We start from the raw sequence: 20,191 nt of genomic DNA on the forward strand, positions 1-20,191 counted from the left end.
CTGCCAGTTGTTTAGTCATGTAATTGTAACCCAGATTCAGTTTTTCCATCTGCTTCAGCCCCAGGGTCGGTGCAGAGGCCCACTCTCCTTATCTCTCTTCAGCTTGGGTGTTTGCATTCCTTTCTAGGTAGCCTTGAATCTCCTTTGTTTCCTCTGAAGGCTTTTTTGGGAGCACACAAGTTAACAGACTACAGGAGATTAAACAGCAGACTTCAGCTAAATCTAAAATTGCTTTCTACCCCGACTTAAGTTTCTAACCCACAGCTGGAGAAGCAGCTCTGGGCTGGGCTCAGGAGAAACTCCCAGATAAGAGAAGTGCAGCCAGATGCCCTCCTCCCTAAGCTTGATAACATCTTTTGTTTTCTTAAGTATCCAGTTGTTAGTGTTCCCTAGCAATTCTCTAAGTAAAAAGGAACAAAAGGAACCGCCAACATACCTTTGCACCCTAAAAATTCTGCTCTGTCCAATCATTTCTTCTGGTGGCATCGAGCATAGCTGGATGATCCTTGCAGGTCTTTTCCAACTTAAATAATTTCCATCTTTATCCCATCAAAACACCCAGAACTCAGGTAAAAATAAAGAAATTAAACAAAGAGATCTAAAGCTGCACCACTTCACTGGGATTTGGAAGTGAATTGGGGGTTCAGAGGAATATCCAGGAGGATGTGGGTGTTGTAGGGCCATGGAGCCAGGCAGATGGGGCCACAGTCTCGCAGCTGTGCTGGCAGAGTTTGTCCCCCTAGCCCGTCTGCTCTCCAGGAATTCTGGTTTTGTCCCAGTCCCTGGCCTGGGTCTCCCCGTTTGGGGTGTCCCCCCAAAGTGCCCAAATCTCTGCTGAAGTGCCTGGGCTGCCCCTGGCTGGGGATGTTCCTGCCCACCAACCTCTCCTGGTCAGTGCCATGTGGGGGTGGGAGGGGGTTTGGGGGGTCCTGGGGGAACGGAGAGAGGCTTCTGTGGCTCTTGGGGTGTTTGTGGTGCTGGGAGGGGGTTTGGGGGGCTTTTGGGGCACACTGTGAGGGGGGTTTGAGGTCCTGGCTGGGCTGTGTGGCTTGGAGAGAATTTGGGTGGATTTTGGGGGAGATGGGAAGGGGCTTTGCTGGCTCTTAGGGCCATTTACATTGCAGGGAGTGTCACAGACATATTTCCTAAAAAATCCTTTCACTAGGATTTTTCTCCTGAGGAGCTGAGAAGCCTCAGAAAAGAAATGTAAACAATAACTATCTGATGGCTGTGGAATGTGATCTGGAGATGGTTTACCAACAGGTGCATCTTTGATTGGTCTCAGGTGGTTGTTTATAATTAATGACCAATCATAGGTCCAGCTGTGTCAGGACTCTGAGCAGTCACAAGATTTTATTACTTTCTTTGCTAGCCTTCTGATGTCTCCTTTCTCTTTCTTTAGTGTAGTTTTAATATATCATTTTCTTATCCTATATATCATAAAATAATAAATCAGCCTTCTGAAACATGGAGTCAAGATTCTCATCTCTTCCCTCGTCCTGGAGACTCTCAAACACCACCACAGAGGGAGAGCTTTGAGGGAGTCCTGGGCAGGAGCTGTGGGGTGGTTTGAGGGACCAGGGAGGGGTTTTAGGGCAGATGTGACCCCCAAATCAACCACCAGACCCCACTCCCCAAGATGCTGTCAGGGCTCTGTGGCTCCATGTTGGGGTTCATCCTCCTGGTGCTGCAGCAGAAGGTGAGGGGGGGTCCCCAGGGGCTGTGTGTGTCCCCCCCATGCCGGTGTTACCCCTTTGTCCCTCCCCACAGGACTCTTGCCCCAGCTCCTGCTCCCCAGAGGGAATTTGGGGAGGGGGCAGAGGGGGTGCACAGCCCCCATCAGGGGATGACCCCAGCCCAGCCCCTTTGTTCAGCACCAGGCTGGGCTCAGGGCTGATGGGAAGCAGATCCTGCAGCTGGGACAGTGTCACTGTGATGTTTTCTGAAAAATCCCTTTGCCAGTGGGAAAAATGCCAATCAATTGTTTTTAAAATTTTACAAGTTGAATAGTAATAAAATGGTTATAAAAATAGGAATGTAATTAGAGTGATAACAATTTGGACAATTTGAATTAGGACAATATGAGACAATAGAGACAAAGAGTTACGGATGTCCGGGTACTTTTTCTGGGCAGCATGAGCCTGAAAGAGGACCCATGTTAACAAAGGATTGACCCTTAAAAGCAATAGCCTGTTGCATATTCAGACACCTCATCCATGATGCATAAATTCCATTCAAATTCAGGATTCTGTCTGGTAATTGTCACCATCTTCCTCTGAATCCTAACAGCGCCTTCGAGGCGGGAAGAAGTTCATTTCTTTTCATAAGAGAGCAACAAATTCTTTTTCTCTGAACGATTTAGGTGTCCTGTGGCTGCTATCTCACTGTGAGTCCTTTCTTTAAAAAAAGTATCTTACATAGCATAGTTTCTATTTTAGCATTTTTTATAACCTAAAACTATATTTAACACAGTACTTAAGAGAATTAATACAGCATTACTTTCTAACACAACACATATAATATTCATTTGAATATTTGCAAAAAGCCAATCATAAAATACATGCATTTTTCACATGCAGGCAAAGCCAGCGAGACAGCAGAGAAAGCGAGAGAGCAGAGCAAGTGACACAACAAACGCACCAAGAGCAAGAGAGCAAGTTTGAACAGAACTTGCAAAGGGCAAAATCAGCTCAAACCAGGTTAGACTGCAGAACAAGGAGCACCAGGCATGGGCTGATGATCCAGGTACAAAGTTCCAATGTGAGAAGGATGATAGAAGCCTTCATCAAAAGACCACCAGAAGACTGACAAGCACCACAGGAGGAATTGATGCAAGCACTGAGGCCACACAGGGTTGTAAAACCGGGACACAGCTTTATGCAAATGTGAGTCTGCTAATGAAGTGTTGTAATTGTGACTTTTAAAATGGAACTGAAGGCTAAAGAAGATCAAGGGGGTGACACCGTGGAATCTCATGGAACCAAGTGTGAATTGTGACAGGACCCAGGAGGCCATGGTGACACCATGGTGGAATCTCATGGAACCAAGTGTGAATTGTGACAGGACCCAGGAGGCCATGGTAACACCATGGTGGAATCTCATGGAACCAAGTGTGAATTCTGGAAGGACCCAGGAGACCATGCTGACACTGTGGTGGAATCTCATGGAACCAAGTGCCCAGAGTTTCACGGATCAGCCTCATGGAGCGCTGGAGACCATTGTGTCCCAATGGGAACACATGGAACAAAGGCCCCTTAGTGACACAGCAGGGCCTCATGGAATGCAAGAGATCATCCTGATGGAATGGAAACTTGTGGAACCAAGGGTCCACTCTTTTGCTGCATGGCCTCATGGAGTGCTAGAGACCATTGTGGCACCATAGAAACGAATGGCACAAAGGCTCTACTGTGACCCAGCAGGGCCTCATGGAACCAAGGACACCACGTGATACAATGGAATCTCATGGAACCAAGGCTGCAGGACAACCCCACTGCCAATGCCGTCCTGCTGGGGAAGCACTGGGGACATCTCCTTCCCCTTCCCTCTGGCACAGAGGCAAACCTCATCCTCTCTTTGTCCTTCCTCCCCCAGACAAGAAGCTGAGGATGGAGACCAGGAAGGACAAATCTCCAGAGCAGAACTTGGTGGAAGAGGCCACTTTGAGCAGCTCCACTGCGCATGAATCCAATGGGGAGGAAAAGTCCCAGAGGTCCCACAGGACGAGTGGCACCAAACCCAGCCCGGGTTGCTCTGAGGAGGAAAGACCCACCCTGGGCCAGGAAGGTGGACAGAGCTTCAGCCAGGGCTCGGAGCTGGTGGTGCATGAGCAGCTTCACAATGGGGAGAAGCCCTACAAGTGCTTGGAGTGTGGGAAGAGCTTCAGGCAGAGCACCACCCTGATCGCCACCAGATGATCCATGCCAGGCAATGGCCCTACGAGTGTGGGGAATGTGGGAAGGGCTTCAGCTGCAGCTCTGAGCTTGTTACCCACAAACACATCCACACCGGGGAACGGCCCTATGAGTGTTCCGAGTGTCAGAAGAGGTTTCGGATCAGCTCCCATCTCATCCTGCACCAGCGGATTCACACAGAGGAGAGGCCATTCTGCTGCCCTGACTGTGGGAAGGGCTTCAAGCAAAACTCCCACCTCATCATCCATCAACGCATTCACACCGGGGAGAGGCCCTATGAGTGTCCCCAGTGTGGGAAGAGCTTCACCCAGAGCTCTGCCTTGACCAAACACCAACAGAGGCACCAGTAAGGGAAGCCCTGCAAATGCCCTAACTGCAGGAAGAGCTTTGTGCACATCTCCAGCTTCATCCCCCATTGGAGAACCCACGTTGGAAAGAACGCTGGTGCTCCACATTCCCTGTGATCCTTACTGGCAAGACTCCTTTCCCTTTTCCTGCCCCTGCCAACAACATGATGTGGGATCGAAGAACGTAAGGGTCTGGCTAATGCCATGTCATTATTTTCACTCCTGCTTCAGGTCAATGCCAGAGGCAGGAAAGGGACTCTCTCCCCTTGAGAGAAGGGTGTCCTTTCCAGGCAGGAGTGAATATGTGGCTGGAAAGAGACAGTCAGTGGTGTTGTAGTTTTCCCTCTAAATAGTTTTTCTGATCCCTTCTGTTACCAGTGTTGTTGCTGTTCCTGTTTGTTCCTTATCTGGGTGCTGTTCCCAATAAATTGTTCCTATCCCAGGGTGAGATCTTTGCCTTTTGTGCATTCCATGGGAGGCGGGAGGGCAGCGAGCGGCAGCACAGTTTGAGCAGGAGCAGGAAATCGGGGAATCCCATTTCTGAACCCCGGCCCCTGGAAACCGAGCATCCCAGCCGGTCCCAGCCCTGGTGGCCATGGCAACAGCCTTGGGAGCGGGTCCCTGGCTGGGGCTGTGGGAGCCTCTTCCCTCTGGTTCCCAGGGACAGGAGTGGAGGGAACAGGTGCAGCTGAGTCGGGGCAGGCTCAGGTTGGATGTCAGGAAAAGCTTTCTGCCCAGGCTCCCCAGGGAAGGGTCCCAGCTCCAGGGCTCTCTGAGCTCCAGCAGCGTTTGGACAGTGCTGCCAGGCCCAGGCTGGCATTGTTGGGGTGTCCTGTGCAGGGCCAACGGTTGGACTGGAGGATCCTGATGGGTCCCTCCCAGCTCAGCCAATTCTGTGGTTCTGGGATCCCATGAGCCTGGGGATAGGACTGCCAATTGTTTCCATGGCAATGGGCTCTGGCTGTAGGCCTGAGCTGGCGTCCATGGCAACCACCCCTGGCATGGGGTCTCCATGGAGCTTCAAAGGGACTGAGCATAGCAACAGGGGGCTGGTGATGGTTGTCATGGAAACTGACCATAGCAGCAAGGAAGCTGGTGATGGTTGCCATGGAAACTGACCATATCAGCAAGGAAGCTGGTGATGGTTGCCATGGAAACTGACTGTAGCAACAGGGGGCTGGGAAGGGTTGCCATAGAAACTGTCCAGAGCAATGGGTTCTGGACAGCTAAGGAACTGAGTTGCCACAGGCACTCAAAGGGATTCCATGGGAGGCGCCCTGATTTTTTAAGATTTTCTAAGATATTGACATTCTTGTAGCAAACTTTCTCACACACTTGCTGTAAATAACTCATTGTTTTGCATTCCTTTATGGAGGAGGAGAAAGTTGATGGACTCTTGCTTGGCCAGTGTCATTGGCGAGGGGGCAATCCACTGTCACTCTTGGGAAACTATAAATGTTAGAGTCAGAAAATAAGCTTCCTTTTTTTTTCACCATGAGAAGAGCGGTGTGCACTTGTGTTCTTTCGTGTCCTATAGCAACACATGGGGACATTCCAAGAGTCTCCAGGCCGTTCAAGAGCTGCAATGTCACACACAGAGACAGGGGCTCCATGGACACCTCCCAGGGTTTTCTGGGGGTGGTAAAGAGCCCTGTGGTCAGAGGCAGTCACAGCCATTCCATGGTGACATCCCAGGGCACCTTGGGCTGAAAAGGCACCGATCTGTCACAGGCACTCACGGGGGCTCCACGGTGTCATCCCAGGAGTCCCCAGGCTGCCAAAGAGTCAGGATGTCCCAGACACTCACAGGGGTTCCTGTCATGGGCACAGTGGGAGCTTCAGGCAAAAGCTTTGTTTCTTCCTTGGAGAAACTCCTGCTGAGTCATGGGATGGAGAAATGGCACACAGCAGCCACCACAGAACCCATAAAACCCTCCAGAACCCCTAGACTTCTTTACTTCCATCTCAGAGAGGAGAAGGGGCCCCAGACATTGACAAAGGTGCAAAAGATAGGACAGGGGGAATTGAACTTGTCCCACAGGATTAATGATGGTATATCAGACAGATTTCTAGAAATACTGCTCTGATTGATTCTGATCATGATTAGACAGAAAGATCTTGATCAGAGTTATTTCCTCCACAGCATAGGAGATCTAACAATTAGAATATTCTGCTCTAGGCAGCAATTTTGAAGTCAACAGGGCCTTGCTGGAGTTGTTGGAGCACACTGCAGGCAGAGCCTCCTGCTCCAGCAGGAGCTGCCTTTCCTGTGCCATGAGCAGGGCAGGTCCCGCTGCAGGAAAAGCCCCAGGCCAGCCCCAGCACAAGGGAAGGGCTTGGGCACAAGGGCAGAGCGCCGTGCTGGGAGCTGTGCCAGGGAGGAGAGCCTGAGGCACCAAAGGCACCTTGGCAGCAGCAGCTGCTTGCAGGCCATGGCCAGAAGCCTCCCTTGGCAACTCAGCCTGGTGGCCACCACTGCAGAGCTGCTGCCTCAGGGCTCATTCCTGGCTGGGCTCTGAAAAGCCACTTCTGCTCCAGGAGCCTGAATGGGAAGCCATTGGCCCCAGCACCTCGGGGACAAGATATTAATGACAAAACTTTTCATGCCAGCAGAGCCAAGGCAGGGGCAGAGGAAAGGGGAGAAACAGGCCCAGGGCACAGGGCTGCCATGGTGATGGCTGGGAGGCCACTGCCCCTGCAGCAGCCTGGCTGCCCTCAGCAGACATTCTGGCCAGAAGTCTTGTGAGGGCACCCAGCACAGCAGAGAACACACACTATGGGAATTCTGTTCTTGGGGTGGGGAGGGTTTCACTGGGTCAGGCTGCACAAAGCTCCCGTTCTTGGACAATCCCTGGGATAGGGCATCCAATTCTCTAGAAAAACAGCTGCAGTTTCATGCCACTTTCATAATTGTAGAATATTTCTTTCTTCTAACAAATGTAAATCCACCCTCATTCAGTTTAAAGATATTGACCCTTTTTCTGTCATGGTAAGATTTGGGAGAAAATAACTTTGACCACAATTTTTCCATTTTCACAGACCTTATTTTTTTTTCCAAAAATCTCCCAGGATGGGGTTTTGGAGGCCTCATCACAAAACCAGCAGGGGGAGTCTGCAGGCTCTGAGCTCAGTGGTGTGGAGACTGAGGACAGAACAGGAGTAGCCTGGGAGGGATGGAAGGGTGGTTTCAGAGGGGCTGGAGCTTTTCTTCATAGTGGGAATAAGCCTGAAGAAGACATAATAGCACCAAGAGCACCTGGGGAGGTGCAGAGTGGACACCAGCAGAAAGGAATTTCCCTACCAGGGCAGGGCTGTGGTGCAACACGTCCCCAGCAGTAGCCTGGAGCAGCCCAAGGCTCTGTGTGGGCAGGCAGAGGCAGGCAGGAGGCAGAGCTGTCAGCAAAGGAAGGGGCCAGCCAGGTGGGGCAGCCGGGGGACAGAGGTGCAGGGCAGGGACAGCCTGGGCTGCACAGAGATTGGCAGCAGCTGCAAGACAGCCCTGCCAGAGCCAACTTGGGCAGCACTTTGGCCATGGCTGCTGGCCCTGGGCCTGAGGCCATGTGAGAGTCTGTTCAAAATATCCTTCATTTTTGCCTCACGGTTGCCATGAAGAGAGACCACCAAAAAATTAAAAACTGCTGAACCAGTGGGGGGGGGAGGGAAAATCATGTGCCTCTTAGCTCACTGTTTCCAGAGGTGTTGTTTGCTATATGCGACACTGAACTCGAAGGAGCACCCTGCCCTTTTTCCTGAACAATGGTCCTGGAATTTCTCCCCGCCTCCTGGCCTGGCTGGTTTGAGCTTTAGCGTGGTCCCTCCTCCAAGAGAAGACTCCTCTAGCCTGTTCTCAACCATCGTAATAGACAAGTAGAGATGTAAGCCTTTTCATCAAGGACCCGAGACATGAAACCCCTGTGTGAGAAGGCTCCCTCCCACCTTCTTCCAGGGACTGCGACTGAAACCCTCCCAACTCGGGGGAGCTGTGCAGAGGGCAGGGAGGAAAGCTGCCCAGAGCAAGCACAGGTGCAGGCAGTGGGCCATGAAAACAATGGTTCTCGCTTGCTGCCTGGCTCGATTTTGTGTACCCCTGAACAAATACTATTCTTTCCCCCTTGTTGCCTTCTCAAGGCATGGCGACCTGGTTCTTAGTCCGGCACGGTGGCCCTAACCCCAGGGTCACTCGGTCCATATGCTCCTGACACCAACGTGGTGGACAGCAAATGGCGTTTATTGAGGGGTCACAAGGGTTTTTATAGCTTGGGCAGTCAGTGTCATTTCCTTCTGTTCACGTCCGGCTGGGTGCAGCCAGGTACGGAGCAAAGGTCTGATTGGTGGGTGGGAGGGATGTCCTGACTGACCGTACAGCTCGATTTCTTCCACACGATTTCTCCCTAACTCTCCACGTTTCCCCCCTCCCTCATGATTAGTAAAAATCGTTTAAAATTATAAAATGTAGAGGTTACAAAATTTCATGGGTTAGTAAAATTAATATAAAATTTTAAGTGTGTTAGTAACTGGCATGCCTTAAAGTAATTGTCGGCGCTCGACAAACATAATGTTTAGCGTTTCTAAATGCTTTTCAACGAATAGCACCAGTTTGTTTAATATGCAAGGCCCGAAGATTAGGGTTAGTAAGATTATAGCGAGTGGGCCTATTAGGGTAGAAATCGGGGTGGTGAGCCATGGGCACTGGTTGAACCATGACTCGAACCAGCCCTGTTGAGTTTCTCTGTCCATTTTTCTTAGGTTTAGTTGGTTTCTCAGTTTGGCCATGGAGTCTCTAACGACTCAGGTGCGGTCCACATAAAAGCAGCATTCCTCTTTCAAGGCGGCACACAGGTCTCCTTTCTGCATGAACAAAAGGTCCAGTCCTCGCCTGTTTTGGAGGACAACCTCTGAGAGCGAGGAAAGGGATTTTTCTAGGGAAGAAATGGATTTCTCAATCCTATGCAAGTCCTCGTCGACAGTCATCTGCAGTTGTGCCAGTCCTTGATGTTGTGTTGCAAGGGCCGAGATGCCTGTGGCAGCGCCGGTAGCTCCTAAACCGAGGAGCATTGCGATGGTGATGCCTGTTATCACTTCTCGTTTGTGGAGCCGGTCGGGTTCCTCGAACAAGCGGTACACCTCTTCTTCCTGGCGATACAGGACTCTGGGGACAATTAAAACTTGGACACAAAAGTCAGTAGAATGATAGAATTTGTCAAGGAGTACACATGGGCTTACCCCGGATCGTTGACAGACCCACATTCCCGATGCAGCTGGGATCACCCACTGGAACTTCCCTCCCTTAAGTTTGACGAATTCCCGGCAGACGTTGCCCATCTGCTTTGCCAAGGTTGCATTGCCAAAGCATTTGCCTTGGCCCATAACCTGACTTAGGGTAATGCCTCTCCGGGGGGTGTCCCATCTGCATTGGCGTGGATTGTCTGACTTTGAGAAGATGAATAGAAGATCGAGGGCAACACCTTCGGAAAAAGGGGGTTGTGCATCATAGCATAAGCAGCATGACTCTGTGACGTTCGGGTTGGATTGGTTTAACAATAAGAAGGTAGCATTTAACACGCTTAAGAATGGATTGGAGAGGGTTGGTTTGGCTAAGAGATTGGATGGGGAGGAGGTTAGTTTTAGCATCTGTGTTTTGTGGCTAGAACTGCCGTTAGCTGCGATCCCCTTCCTGGGTCTACTCATTGCTAGAATCGGATTGGGTCCGACTGATTGGGATATTGCAGGTGGGAATCTGATAATTTGTATGTTCGCCCAGATGCAGTGAGACAGATAAATAAACGCTGTCCACACTTTGCCCGTGGCCCAGCCATCATGGGTCAGCTGCAGGATTGTCATTATAAAGCCTGTGCAGGTGTGCTGTTTCCTGCCTTGGGGCAAAATCACGTACCCATCCATATCAAATTTTGGTTCAAGACAGTCGTGGGGAGTATACTTAATTTGCAGGAACTTATCAGGCTGTTGTGGTTTCCATCTATTGCTTGTCACAATAGTTTCACACCCCCAATATCCACAATATCCATACCCTGGGTAATTACAGTAATTTTTTCCTGGGTTGGAAGCAGGGCACCAGTAGGTCTGAAATAATGTCGTCTCCTGAAATTTGGGGTGCCCTGTATGTGAGGGAAAAATGTCTTTTAGCCTGAACTCGAAAGATGGGGTGTCGGCTGTAACAATTTCTTTGATGACCCCCTCACCTGAGAGATGGCGTAGAACCCACCTGAATGGCTGGTGAGGGTAATGTTTTGTGTCTGCCTGTCCTCTGCCTGCTAACCCTAGAAACAAGATCACACAGAGATACCGTTGCTGCTTTGATTTTGATGGTGCGAGCTTCTCAGGTGATGTCGGGTTGCTCGGTGGTCTCTCTCTCTTTCCTGGTAGTGGGGCGTATGGGTTGCGGGGGAGTCCTGACTGGGGGCAGTTTACTGCCACGTGGCCTGCCTGGCAACACTTAAAGCATGCCATCACACTGGCTATTGCAGTGTGAACTGCTGCTAGGAGGGGAGCTAGGTGTTCTTCCTTTGCAACATGTCTGATCATGGCAGCAACATTGGACCCAGGTGGCAGTGATCTTAAAATGTCCTTGGTGGCTGAGTTGCATTGCTGGTGTAGGCAGTCTGCTAGCACAGGACCCTTCGCCTCTGAGGGTAATGCAGAGAGATCTAATGCTGCCTGAAGGCGGTCCACAAAGTGAGTGAAGCTCTCACTCTCACTCTGCTTTATAGTTGACCATGGGGATGGTTTGGCTATTACTTTGGAAGCAACACGGATGGCTTCTCGGGCAGCACGGGTTGTTGTCATAACCTCATGGGCCCGCAGGCCCTCAGCCTGCGCCTGGGGGGTGATCATAGTGGGGGTCTGTGCCCATTAGCCTCTGTATGCTGGAGCCCTGCAGTGGATGGTCTGCCCCTGTTAATAAGGCTAGCTGCTTTACACAATTGTCCTCCCATTCCTGTTTAAAAACGATCATCCCCGCCCCATCGAAAATCAGCCTGCAAGTCTGTTTGATATCAAAGGGAAGCATATCATCGCCTCCAAAAACGCTGCCAATGAGTGTGGAAACAATGGCAGAATTAATCCCCCTGTCTGCAACCGCTTTAACAATTGCCTGCACGTCTTTTGGGTTTACCAGGGAGTAGGTTCTTTGATTTCCGCCTGCCCCCCCACACGGACCGGGAACACCAGTGTGGCAGACAGAGCCCACTGCGCACAAGCCATTTTTATTTTCCGCCGGTCTGTAAGCGAGGTTCGATCTTTCTCTGATATCCCCTTAACCCACGCAGGAACGCTGCAGCTAGTGATCTTGTATGCCGCTGCTCCCTTTTCGTTAAAGCCCGAGTCGGTGTCGGAATTGTCCTCCAACCACCTTTCGAGTCCGTCCCAGCTCGAGTCAGAGTCTGAGCCGGAAGTCAACTGGCTGGACGTTTCCAGGCTGCTCAGCCATTTTCTCGAGCTCCGACCCCACCCCTTCTTGCGGGGGTTGGGCCGTTCCCTCCCCCTGGGCTCCCCCCGCCTCCTGCTGGAGGAGGTTCTTGCCCTATAAGAACCTAATTTAAAATGAGCGCTTTGAATGGTCTTACGCTCCTTCTCGGGGGCCGCCCCTCCTCCCTGCTCGCCCATGCTTGTGCTGTTCAGCGAGCCTTCTGCATTTTCACCCCCCGTGTCATCATTCCAGTCCTGGTCACACGCTCTGGCGCCATTTTCAAATGCATATGGCAGGGGTGCCTTTTTATCAACTGCGTCGGGGTCCGATATTATAGCAGCATTCCGCGCCTCCTCTGCTAGCCCCTGCCAAAATGTCTGCGCGCGCTTCCCCCCCCTCCGATGGTGAGTTCGGTCGCTGAGGGGGTTCCGGCATTCGCGCCTCCGTGCACCTGAACAGGTCAAAGTCCTCCGTGGCTTGCATCGCTGCCCCTACCCCCAACTGCGGCATGGCTAATAAACAAGTTTGCGCGGCTTTCCAGGTTTCTTGCTCTTGCCGAGCTTTTTGCAGAGCCTGGATAACTCTGCCCCATGATTTGAGGATTTTCCCTGAGCCTGAGGACATGGTTTCCTCAGCCAGAGCCTTCGTGCAATTATCCCATATCTCCGGATGGAGAATTTCTACTGGGCTTTCTATAGCCCCTAGCTTTATCAGTCTCGGCACTGCGAGAATAAAATCCTTAAGCTTACACTCATACCCCACTGAGTGCGGATCTGACTTATGACCTTCGCAATAGCATCCATACTCCTCACTGGTCCGGGGGCGTCCCCCCCGCTGCACTAGGCCAGGTGTGCAGCCGCCGGTTCCTCGTCATGGCGATCCCCGAACCCCGGGCGGTGATCGTGTCCCAGGTTTTTGGCACCAGATGTTGCCTTCTCAAGGTGTTGCTACCTGGTTCTTAGTCCGGCATGGTGGCCCTTACCCCAGGGTCACTCAGTCCATATGCTCCTGACACCAACATGGTGGACAGCAAATGGCGTTTATTGAGGGGTCACAAGGGTTTTTATAGCTTGGGCAGTCAGTGTCATTTCCTTCTGCTCACGTCCGGCTGGGTGCGGCCAGGTACGGAGCAAAGGTCTGACTGCAGGGTGGGGGGGATGTCCCGACTGACCGTACAGCTCGATTTTTTCCGCACGCATATCCCTAACTCTCCACACCCCCTGAAGACCTTTGTTTTGGTTGTGAAATTCATTCCCGCTTCCCCCAACGAAAAATAGTATAACTTGGGGTCCAGATGAATTGTGCCTCCAAGAGCTCCCCGGACGTGGCCTGGCAGACTCCATTGGCTGGATCCCGAAGGATAACGCAGCACCACGTTTGGTAGCTATGACCCACCCCTCCTCTTCCTCCCTCTTTTCCTTATTTTCTCCTTTGTTCCCCCGGTTCCCCTCACCAATGCATTTCTCTTGTGGTTATTTCAAGAAAATTGCACTTGTTGATTGTTACTGCAAATCCCCTGTGCCGTGTTGGTTTTTTTTGCACCCTGAGATCACCCCTACGAACCATCACATCATCCATTCACTAGGACAGATCATGACAAATGGTCTCCATGATTCCATGGGGCCTTGAAATGTCACAATGATCTCCATGGATCCACGGTACCCCTCAGGATCACAACGGCCCTTTAGCTCCATGAGGCCCTGAAATGCAGCAATGGCCTCTTGGTTCCACAAAGCCCTGCTGCTTCACACTGGCCCCTTGGGACCATGCAGCCCAACAGAGCCGCAATGATGTCCTTGTTTCCACGAGGCCCCACAGTGTCACAATGGTCCCTTGGATCCATGGTACTCTGCAGTGTCACAATGGCCCCTGCATGTCACAAGGCTCAAAAAAGTCACAATGGTCTCCATGGTTCCTCAAGACCCCACAGTGTCACAATGGCCCCATGGATCCATGGTACTCACAGTGTCACAATGATCTCCTTGGTTCCACAAGTTCCTACAGTGTACAGGCTCCACAAGGGCTTGCAGTGTCACAATGGCCCTTTGGCTCCACAGCGCCCTGCAGTGTCACAATGATCTCCATAGGAAGGAAACAAGTGAGCCCCAATGGTGCAGGGGCAGATAAGAGGCAGTCACCAGAGGCCAAGGCTAGCCAGACATGACTGTATTAGCAGATTTTATCTGGGAGCAACCCTTGGATATAGGGAATTTTAGAGGTGGAATCCTAATTTCAGCCATGGGAGGCTAGATAAGAAAGACAGTTCTTTTGCATAGGAATAAAAGCACAGAGCCCCAGTGCCTCATGGTCAGATGGGAAGTGGCCTTTGGCATGGCTAATTCAGTGGGACCTGTCAGACAGCCCACAGGAGGCCAAACCAGGCAGACCTGTTCCATGTTCCCCTGATTTCATGGAGTCCCATACTGTCACAATGGTCCCCTTGATTCCATGAGGTCTTGCAATGTCACAATGGTTTCTTGGTTTCATGAGGCCCACATGGCTCCATGCAGTCCTGCTGTGTCACAATGGCTCCTTGTTCCTATGGGCCCCAGAGTTTGATCATTGACCCTTGCTTCTATAGGGCCTCTGAGTTGCACAATGGCCTTCTTGATTCCATGAGGTTCCATAGTCTCACCGTGGTGTCCTTGGACCCGCATTGTCACAACTGACCCATGGTTCCATGAGGTTCCGTAGTGTCACCGTGGTAGCTGTCAGAGGCTGGATGAGATCAACGTGCCGAGACACCTTGGGATGCTCGGAATGCCCGTGTGGGGCCAGGGCCGGGTCAGGCCTTGGTTTGTGGTGGGACAGAGCCCCGCTCCCAGCCCTGGCCTGGCAGAGCTGTCAATCACACAGCAGGGGGTGATGTTCACCCAGCTCTGATTAGCCCAGCTGTTAATCAATCAATCACACACTAGCAGCTGGTGCTACCCTGGCTCTGATTGGACAAGCACCTGGCAGTCCCACCCAGAGGCAGGCTCATGAAGGCCAGGGGGTTAAAAGTGGAGCACAAGGCCAGACCATGGTTTGGGTCTTGCCTTCTCCTGGGGTTCCTTTGTTAGCAATGCTGGAACCTGAGCAGTTGGTACCTATGTGTGTGTCTTTCTATGGATCTTCTGTTGTTCTGTTGTTTGCTATTTCTTCTCCTTCTAATCCTACTTAGCTGGAACATTTTTGGGTAACAACATCTTAAGGGATAAAGGTTTTCGATTAAATTTTTAGATTAAGTTATTGAATTTAATGCTATGATAAGGGCTTCATATTGAAGTGGATATTGTACTAAACCTTTTGCAAAAGTTCCTTGATTGTCTATATTTTGCCAGAAATATTTTGTGTCATTTTGACCTCTTAGCTCCATTGATCAGAGCATGGTGCTGGTATTAGTGGGGCTGTGGGTTCAACCCTGTGTGGACCATTCACTTAAGAGCTCGACTTGATGATCCTTCTGGGTCCCTTCCTATCAAGAATATTCTTTGCATCTGTCCATGTTGGGAATATCTGGTTGGTATTTCTCCTGTGCACCAAACTCGAATCAAGGAACCTTTGGTTACCCCCAGCATTTCAGTGTTCTGGGGTGTTGCAGCCCTGCAGGCTCACAATGGCCTCTTGTTTCCATGAGGCCCCACAGTGTCACACTGGCCCCTTGGTTCCATGGGCCCCAACAGTGCCACAGTGATCCTCTTGGTTCCACAACTTCCCACAGTGTCCCACTGGCCCCTCAGTTCCCTGAGGATCTGGAGTGTCACACAGGTTTATGGCATTTGTCCTTGCTGCCCCTCACATCCCCCTGGCCCACAAACAGCCCTGAGCCACCCGTGAGGGACAGGCCCTGCTGTTCCAGGCTGGGCTCAGGGCTTGGCCTTTCTGCTTCCTGCAGCCAAGCCAGGCCTTGCTCAGCACTGCAGTTCCCTGCTCAGAGCCTTGGGCTCCCTGCAATCCTGGCCTCAAGGATCTGCTCTCAGCAGTCCCTGGGCAGCCTTTGGCCCAGCCATGCTCCAAGGCACTTGGAGTTTTGCTGCTGACTCCTTGAGCAGCTTCTTCATCCTTCTCTTCGTGCCTGAGGCTCCTGGACCCAGCTCCAAACCCACCATGAGGATCATGAAAATACAGAATTGCCCTCAGGGGCTCTTTGTCTCTCTTCCATTGTCTTTGAGTCTCCAGGGCTTGTGCAGTGATTAGAGTCAGTTTGGAGTTCTGTTCAGGAGGAAGATTTCAAAGTGCACCTCATGATTTTTAGTTTTTTAATCACGAGTATTTTTTTTTATTTTTCAGTTCAGAGAAAAGGTAACTGAAGCTTTCCCCAAGTGATCTTGATGCTGAATGTCTCCTTAGGAGGTCTGGGCGCAGAGAAGAATGACACCCTTGCAAGCTGACTCTGTTTGGACAACCTGCTTCTCATCCCCAGCCTCACCATGTCTGACATCGTCCACCTGGGACTAACATCCCAAAATATAAAAACAAAGTAATTTATTCTTTATTTTTAATATTTTTCAATTAAATGTATTTATTGTATTTATTTCTTATTTGTAATAATAGTTGTTCCACTTTTATTACCTAATTTTATATTTATATCAAAAATCTATCCGTGTTTAACAACCAATAAAATTAATGGTAACTGGTTCTAAGTATCACAATTCCCTTCATTCACTAATTCACCTCTATTGGTTATTAATTTTTCCTCTATGCTAATTTGCCCTATGTTTAGTCCTTTTGTAATCTTTTTTATCATGTTTTTCTCACACATGGTTCAAGGGGGCAATTGGGCTTACACGGAGATGATTTTGGGGCACATTTGGGACAGTTTTGGGTCTAGGGGGGGAATTCAGAGAGAACTTGAGCATCGGGAGAACACTTGGGGGAGCCGGGTGGGAAATGGGGGGTGGGGGGAAGCACTCAGGGATTCTGAGGGACAATTCGGGGTCCAGGGGACCCCTTGGGGATGCAGGGGGGCCCTTGGAGATCAGGGAGGGGAATTTGGGGCCCTTCGGGGTCCGGGCGGGCCCTTGGGGGGCTCTAACGGGGCTTTCTGGGCGTGGGGGTAAAGGCAGAGCGCTAATGGCGCCCTCAAGGGCGCGGGGGTGACGGGAAATGAAGTCCCGGCTGCATTCAAACGCCACGAGCGCCGCGGAGCATGATGGGAGCTGTAGTCCCAGAAGTAGCTCCACTGCAGCACTTGGGGGTCCGGGGAGCCAGTTGTGGGTGCGGGCGGCCACTTCGGGTCCTCAGGGGGCACCTGTGGGGAACCTATGGTGCCGGGAAGCCCTTGGGGGACACCTGGAGAGTCGTTCTTTTTGGGGCACGGAACATGACGGGACTTGTACGGCCGGAACGGGTTATGTCGGGGCTCTGGGGTCGCGGGGCATATTGAAGATGGTGGTCCGGCTACAAAGATGCTCTACGGTGCGCAGAGCATCACGGGAGATGAAGTCTCGGCTGCACTGGCGCTCAGTGGATGCCGCGGTGCATGATGGGAGCTGTAGTCCCGAAAGGACCCATTGCTCGCTGTCATCTTCACCAGCCCTTTCCATCATTCCAGAGGCTGGTCCATCACAGGGGATGTCCTAAATCCACTCGGTGCCTGCTTCTTCCCCAGGTTTCTGTAAGGTTGCTTTGGCAATAAGTACCACACTCTGATGAAATTCTTTCATGAGGCACCTGTGCCCATAGCACCCATTTCCAAGCTCAGGACAGTGTCCCAGGCAGTGACATGGGACACAGGGTCTGTCTGCAGTCATCCAGGGGTTGTTCTCGCCACCACAGGCACACAGCACTTGCCGTCGTGGGTTTGGGGTATAGTCAGTCTGCCAGGACTCCCCACACTTATATTCCAGCCCTCAGGAGCAAAATCCTCGCCAAAAAGGTTTTTTATTTGGGAGGTCAAAAACTCTTTATTTGATATTTCTGAGCCCAAATCCTCCCTAAATGAGTGTTTCCTAGCTCCCTAAACTGGTATTTCAGACACCAAAATATCCTTAAATTGATGTTTCTCAGCCCAAAATCTCTCTAAATTGCTGCTTCTGAGCTAAAAATAGCCCTAAATTGCTTTCGTTGAGACTCGGAGCTCCCTAAATATTTTTTTTTCCCGAGACAGAAACCTCCCAAATTGAGTGTTCTGGAGCCCCAAAGCCCCCAGAATTGCTCATTCTCGGCCCCAAAGCTCCTGAGCTCACCGTTCTGGCTCCGAAGCTGCTGACACAGGGGTTTCTAAGCCATGAAGTTCCCAGATCAGTGTTCCAGAGCCCTGATGCCCCTCACTCACGCCCTGTGCCCGGCGTGCCATCAGCCCGTGGGGTTCATCCCAGCCTGGGAGGCTCCGGAAGCGATGGGCGGGGAGCGCTGGCTGTGCCCATTTCCCACCCCCAGCCAAGGAACCGCTCCCTGACCGGAGCGGGGAAACCTCATTTAGGGGAAATCGGTGTAAAACCGGGAAAGGAGCTGCGGGGAGAGAGGGAGGAGCCCGTGGGGGCGGGAACGGGTCGGGCACAGTGAGCTAGTGAGCTGTATCTATCCCGGTTTTTAAGCAGTGCTTGCGCCCCAGCGCAGAGCGGCTCCTTCCCAGACCTGTCCCAGGTAAGCGCCTGCCCCTTGCTCCCGGGTTTCCTCAGGGCTTGCTCCTTCTGCTCCTGAAATTGATGTTTCTCAGACCAAAAGTTCCCTAAATCGCTGTTTTGGAGCTCCAAAGCTCCCTAAATAGGGACTACAGAGCCCAAAATCGGCTTAAATTGGTTTTTTGGAGCCCAAAAGCTCTCTAAATTGTTCTTTTTGCTCTGAAAATATCCCCAAATCACTCCCTGATTCCCAAAGCTCCCAACATGATTTTTTTCTCAGCCTTGAACTCCCCAAATCAGGGTTTCATAGGCCTGCGTGCCCCTAAATTGGTGTTTAAGAGCCCCAGTGCTCCCTAAATCAGTATTTCCGAGCCCAAATGCTGTTTCAGGTCCCAAAAACATCCCCAGGTGGGTGAGCCCCAATGCTCCTGAGACTCCTGTATTCTCAGCTGTGAAGTTCCCCAAATGCCAATTTTTGAGGCCAAAAGTGCCCTGAAATGGTATTGCTGAGCCCCAAAGTATCCTCAATTGCTGCTTTGGAAGGCTGTGCCTGAGTGCTGGTGGAATGCAGTGGAAGGGGAGAGGCTCTGCCAGAGGAGTGTCAGGGAGGATGAGGATGGGAGGTGTGAAGAGCAGCTGGGATACCTGGACATCCTCAACAGGATGGGCAGAGGTTAAGCTGACGTGTGTGAGTGAGCAGTGGAGGGGTCAGAAAGGGGGGACGCTGCCTTGGCAGCTCAGAAACTCCCTGATCATCAGGGAGAGTGGGCAGAAGAGCTCTGGGGGCAGCCTGGAGTGGTCTCAGGCCAGTGAGCAGGTTCCCCTGGGAATGGCAGCTGCCCTGGCATCCATGGCCAGGCAAAGCAAAGGGCTCCAGCAGGGTGGGGATCCGGGAGCGATGGCTCAGCAGAGCTGCCTGGTGCGTGAATGGGGGGTGCTCACGGGGAGCTGCTCCTGCCCCACACAGGGATGAGCTCCTCAGTGCCAGCCTGGGCTGTCACAGCCGGGAAATAGTGGGGTCCAGGCACTGAGGGGCAGGGACTGAGGCCAGCAGCAGAGCACACAGCTGGGGCTCCAGAGGAGAAGGCTTTGATGGACTGAACCAGCAGCTGCAGAGGGTTCCCACCCCCACGGGCTCCTCCCTCCCCCCCAGCACCTCCTTTCTCCGTTTGATACTGATTTCTCATAAATGCCTGTCAGGAAATATGCCGAGCTTTCCAGGGCAGCCTCTTCTGAGGGCAGGAATGGTCTCTCCAAGAGCCAGGAGTAAAGCACTCCTCTCCTGAGGCTCTCGGCTGAACTGAGCGAGCTCCAGGTGAAAAGGCAGCGCTTGGGAGAGGGAGCACACAGGCCAGCAGCCAAACAAGGCAGCAGCACCCGGGGCTGTGTGAGCAGGAGCCCAGCCAGGGAAAGGGCTCAAGTGCTGAGTCCAGTTCTGCCAGAGGGGATTGAGTGGGAAAAGCTCCCTGGACCAACCTGGGGCCTTCACTGGGTTTTGCTGAGGCCTGAAGGAGCCCTGCTGCCCTCCAGGGCCCCAGGGCTTTCAGTGTCTTTGCCTCATCAAGGCCCAGCTGTGCTGCAGAGGGTGGGGGACCAGTCAGGAAGGGTTGGAGGGAGACCACAAAGTTAATATTTCATAGAATTCCCATTCAAAGTCGATTGTCCCTTCCTGCCCTCTGTCTACAGACACTAACCCAGTTCCTAATTCATTCCTACATAGAGAAAAAACGGTCAATTCAGGCTTTACTTATTTATTTCATGGGTTTTTTTCTGATAGCAAAAATTGTTACCATGACTCTTGCTACACATTAAATGGGAAAAAAGTAAAAAGTAAGTAGCATATTGATTAGGCACAGCCTGGTTGCCATGAATACATTATGGGTAATTGTTTGTTGCTTTGATCTTGGATGATTGGAAAAATTTTTAGTCCTAAATAGAATGAATAATTATTTCATGGAA

The sequence above is a fragment of the Melozone crissalis genome, unplaced genomic scaffold (assembly GCF_028551555.1).
Source record: "Melozone crissalis strain CALT ecotype California unplaced genomic scaffold, PUWL_Pcris_2 ptg000218l_1, whole genome shotgun sequence".
NCBI lineage: Eukaryota > Metazoa > Chordata > Aves > Passeriformes > Passerellidae > Melozone > Melozone crissalis.